Here is a 4,551-nt window from a genome sequence, read left to right on the forward strand (position 1 = left end):
TTTGTTGATAATATTGTCAGGTTGCATCGTGTTCCGAGGACCATTGTGAGTGATAGGGACTCTAAGTTCCTAAGTCACTTTTGGAAGTCCATGTGGGGTAGGCTTGGTACCAAGTTGTTTTTCTCCACTTCTTGCCACCCACAAATTGATGGCCAAACGGAAGTAGTAAATAGGACTTTGGGTGATATGCTATGTTCCATGATTAAGGGAAAATTTACTTATTGGGAGGAACACCTACCATTAATTGAGTTTGCCTATAATTGTGTCATACACTCAAGTATGGGAATTACTCCCTTTGAGTTTGTATACGGCCTCAACCCCCTTACCCCTTTGGATTTAACTCCTTTTCCAAGTGATCTTATGATTATCCTAGATGGAAGAAAGTGGGAAGATTTTATAAAAAAGTTGCATGAGAAGGTGCGGCTTCGACTTGAGAAGAAAAATCAATAGATTCCAAAGCGGGAAAATAAAGGAAGAAAGAAACTCATTCTTAAACCGGGAGATTGGGTGTGGGTGCACCTTAGAAAGGATCGATTTCCATTTCAAAGGAAGACCAAATTGATGCCAAAGGGTGATGGTCCATTCCAAGTACTTGAAAGAATCAATGATAATGCCTACAAGATTGCCCTTTCCTCGGAATACCAAGTGCACAACACTTTCAATGTGTGTGATCTTTGTCTAGTGGATGCGGTTGAGAATGGCCAAATGTCAAATTTGAGGTCAAATTCCTCTCAATATGGATAGGATGATACGGGTGTACCAAGTTGTCCAACAAGTTCACGACCATTCACACGTAGCCAAGCTTGGGAGTTACAAAAACTCCAAGCTATGTTCATTCAAATGGCCATGTGTGAGTTGGTACTTGAGACTTCCAATGGATTAAATGTTTTTTAAGTGTGAAGAGGAGCCTTGAAGTGTAATAAACTTACACTCCAAGGCCACCCCTTGGCAAGGGTAGGATGGCCATTTGTTATCTCCCTTTGTGGACTAATATAAATAGATAGTGTTAGGGTTATTTTTGGAGTTAGCTCATTCCTATTATTCAATAAACAAAAGACTTGTAACATTGGTGACTTCTCTTTCTCATTTTGGAGAGGCCAAAATCAAAAGCTCACTAGTAGAGTGATACTAGTGTTGGATCTTGGCTAGAAACTAGGGTCTTGGGGTTCTTGAGTTCCTCTTAGTCCAAGTAAGAATTTGGTGTTGATATTCATTAGTCTTAGGGTCCTTTCTCATTGTTAGGGTTCTTAGATTATTGAATATTGTATGTCAAGTTTTTTTACCTTTTGTAATCTTGATAACATTGTTTTGTTGAATCTAAAAGTCTAGTGAATCCGTGTGGGGCTCTTTCGATTAATTAGCAAAATTGTCATTTGTTGTTTTTGTTGTAAACTCATTTTTCTAGTCAAAACAAGTGTTGAAGCCTAGTGAAGCCGTGTGTGGCCTCTTTCGATTCACTAGTACTTTGTTGTTCTTATTGTTGCTTCTTCTGTTGGCTTGAATCTCTTGATACACACTTAGTTTTATATCATAATATCAATTATGCGGAGAAGTTGAAACTCAGGATAATTTTGAATAATATACTTAGGGTTCCAACCAAGCCAGTGATCATGTTGCAAGGGAAACCTAGTGTTACTTGGAAATCATCAGAGATTCAAAAGTTGATCATTCAAGAGAATTTACAATATGTCATAATTGGTAAATTCTGTTATGATAAACCAAACATCAAGGAGTTGAGAAAAGTAATCCTAGGTCAATGCGGTATCAAATGAGAGTGTATAATAGAGGTGCATGATTCCAAGCATATACTAATTATATTAGAAGTACTTGAAGATTATGTCAGTCTTATATCAACAACAACAACAACAAAAAACCCAGTATATTCCCACATAGTGGGGTTTGGGGAGGGTAGAATGTACGCAGTCCATACCACTACCTCTAGGGAGGTAGAGAGGTTGTTTCCGATAGACCCCCGCTCAAGACAAAAGACATTAAACAAAAACATCAAAATCGTAGAACATGATACAAATAAAATAGGTACGACACTCGCAATTAGAGAAAAGAAAAAAGAAATACATACTTAAATCAATAACCAAAGCCATAAATAAATAGATAAATACATAAATTTGCCAACAAACGACAGCAAGTCCACCTACTTACTAACTACTACTACTCCACACCCTTAGCCCTCCACTCTAATGCTTTTCCTCCATAACTTTCTATCCAGGGTCATGTCCTCAGTCAACTGTAACTGATCCATGTCACCTTTAATCACCTCTCCAGTGTTTTTTGGGTCTACCCCTACTCCGCTTGAAACCTTCCAAGGCCAACCTCTCAAACCTACGAACTAGAGCATCCGTGCCCCTCCTCATCACATGACCAAACCATCTCAACCTTACTTCCCGAATTTTATCCTCCACCAACACCACTCCCACCTTCTCTCGAATAATTTCATTCCTAACCCTATCATCCCTAGTGAATCCACACATCCAGCGTAATATTCTCATTTCTGCCACCTTCAACTTTTGGATATGAGAACTCTTAACCGGAACCACTCTGCTATATACAACATAGCAGGCCGGATGGCAACTCTATAGAATTTGCCTTTCAGTTTGAGGGGCACCTTCTTATCGCATAAAATTCCTAAAGTGAGCCTTCATTTCATCCAACCTGCCCCTATGCGGTGAGATATATCCTCATCTATCTCTCCGTTTTCCTGAATCATAGACCCGAGATACTTAAAACTATCCCTCTTGCAAACCACCTGAGAATCCAACTTTATTACCACCTCCTCCTCTTGCCTCGAGTCACTGAACTTGCACTCCAAGTACAACGTCTTGGTCCTACCCAACCAAAAACCTTTAGACTCCAGGGTCTCTCTCCAAATCTCCATCTTATCATTAACCCCTTGTCGCGATTCATCAATCAGAACTATATCATCCACGAAAAGCATACATCAAGGTACCTCGCCTTTTATATTCCACATCAGCACATCCATCACCAAAGCGAATAAAAACGGACTAAGAGTTGATCCCTGGTGTAACCCTGTCAAGACTGGGAAATACTTAGAATCTCCTCCCACTGTCTTTACTCGAGTCTTTGCTCTCTCATACATGTCCTTAATCGCTCTGATATACGCCACCGGAATCCCCTTCGCCTCCAAGCAACTCCAAAGAACCTCCCTAGGGACCTTGTTATACGCCTTTTCCAGGTCTATAAACACCATGTGAAGATCCCTCTTCTTCTCTCTATACTGCTCCACCAGTCTCCGCACAAGGTGAATTGCCTCCGTCGTGGAGCGACCAGGCATAAAACCAAATTGGTTCTCCAAAATAGACACAATCTTCCTCAACCTCTGCTCCACCACCCTCTCCCAAATCTTCATCATGTGACTCAGTAACTTAATACCCTGGTAGTTGTTGCAACTCTGAACGTCACCCTTGTTCTTATATAGAGGAATCATCATGCTCCATCTCCATGCCTTAGGCATCTTTTATGACTTGAAAATATTGTTAAACAAGTTGGTCAGCTACCACAACGCTGACTCGCCATAGAACTTCCAAAAATCCATCGAAATCTCGACGGGGCACATCGCCCTACCCCTTCGCATCTTGAAAATAGCCTTACTGACCTTCTCTGCCCTAAAACGCTGACAAAAACCAAAATCGCGACACTCCCCAGAGTGCTTCAACTCTCCTAACACAACACCTCTGTCCCCCTCATCATTCAAGAGCCTATGGAAATAAGACTGCCATCTATCCTTAATAAGGGCGTCGTCCACCAAAACTCTGTCATCCTCCTTTTTAATGCACTTTACCTGATCCATATCCCGACCCTTCCACTCTCTAACCTTGGAAAGACTAAACAACCTGTTCTCCCCTCTTTTCTCCTCTAACCCCTTATAAAAACTTTCAAAAGTTGCTGTCTTAGCCTCCGTAACAGATAAATTAGCCTCCTTTTTAGCTACCTTGTACTCCTCCCTGATCATCCGCTTTTCTTCTTCATCCTTACTCTCCACCAAATTAGTGTAAGTCGTCTTCTTTGTATCCACCTTTTTCTTAACCTCTTCATTCCATCAGCAATCCCCCTGATACCGGCCAAACCAGCCCCTCGAAACCCCCAACACCTCTTTAGACAACTCTCTAATGCAACCAGCGACCCTCTTCCATATACTATCCATGTCCCCTTTGCACTCCCACACCCCCAAACCCTCTAACTTTACCCCTATCTCCAAAGCACTAGCCGGAGTCAGACTGCCCTACCTAACACTAGGTTTACCCTTCCTATCCCGACGCATCTTACCCTTCTTGATAACTAAGTTCATCACCAGGAGTCTATGCTGATTCCCAAGAGTTTCGCTCGGAGTTACCTTACAATTCTTACACAAAGCTCTATCCCCCTTCTTAAGCAACAAAAAGTCAATCTGAGTCTTGGCAATCCTACTACAGAAAGTAACCAATGCTCTTCCTTCTTCGGAAAGCTAGAGTTCACTACCACCAACCCAAAGGCCCTCACAAAATCCAAAAGCGTAGCTCCCTCATCATTCCTAAC

Source organism: Capsicum annuum, chromosome 12 (genome assembly GCF_002878395.1).
Source record: "Capsicum annuum cultivar UCD-10X-F1 chromosome 12, UCD10Xv1.1, whole genome shotgun sequence".
Classification (NCBI taxonomy): domain Eukaryota; kingdom Viridiplantae; phylum Streptophyta; class Magnoliopsida; order Solanales; family Solanaceae; genus Capsicum; species Capsicum annuum.